Below are 997 nucleotides of genomic sequence, written 5' to 3' on the forward strand. Positions count from 1 at the left end.
GACAAAATTCAGCATCCCTTCATGTTAAAAGTATTGGAAAGATCAGGAATTCAAGGCCCCTACCTAAATATACTAAAAGCAATATACAGCAAACCAGTAGCCAACATCAAACTAAATTGAGAGAATTTTGAAGAATCTCACTAAAATTAGAGACTAGACAAGGCTGCCTACTCTCTATAAAATATAGTACTTGAAGTTCTATCTAGAGCAATTAGATATCAAAAGGTGGTCAAAGAGATACAAATTGGAAAGGGAGAAGTCAAAATATCACCATTTGCAGATGATAGGATCATATACTTAAATGATGCCAAAAATTCCACCAGAGAACTCCTAAAGCTGATAAACACCTTCAGCAAAGTGGCTGGATATAAAATTAACTCAGACAAATCAGTGACCTTCCTCTACACAAAGGATAAACAGGCTGAGAAAGAAATTANGGAAACAACACCCTTCACAATAGTCACAAATAATATAAAATACCTTGTTGTGAATCTAACTAAACAAGTGAAAGATCTGTATAAGAACTTCAAGTCTCTGAAGAAAGGATTTATCTCAGTGGTAGAGTGCTTGCCTAGCAAGCACAAGGCCCTGGGTTCAGTTCTCAGCTCTGAAAAAAAAAAAAAGAAGAAGAAAGAAATCAAAGAAGATCTCAAAAGATGGAAAGATCTACCATGCTCATGGATTGGCAGGATTAATATAGTAAAAATGACCATCTTGCCAAAAGTTATCTACCTATTCAATGCAATCTCCATCAAAATTTAACTCAACTCTTCATAGAGTTAGAAAGAGCAATTTGCAAATTTACTTGGAATAACAAAAAANCCAGGATAGGGAAAATTATACTCAACAATAAAAGAACTTTTGGGAGAATCACCATCCCTGACCCCAAGCTCTGTTACAAAGCAATTGTGATTTTAAAAAAATAGTAAATAAATAAATAAATAAATAAATAAATAAATAACTGAATGGTATTGGTACCTTGACAGGCAGGAAGATC

General features: G+C 33.8%; 1 protein-coding gene across 1 annotated transcript in view; it reads right to left on the reverse strand.

Annotated features, from left to right (window-relative positions):
- Positions 1-997, reverse strand: part of Tafa4 (TAFA chemokine like family member 4) — a 194,163-nt gene that overhangs the window by 77,622 nt on the left and 115,544 nt on the right. The gene's annotated exons all lie outside the window — the stretch shown is intronic.

Source organism: Mus caroli, chromosome 6 (genome assembly GCF_900094665.2).
Source record: "Mus caroli chromosome 6, CAROLI_EIJ_v1.1, whole genome shotgun sequence".
Taxonomy (NCBI): Eukaryota; Metazoa; Chordata; class Mammalia; order Rodentia; family Muridae; genus Mus; species Mus caroli.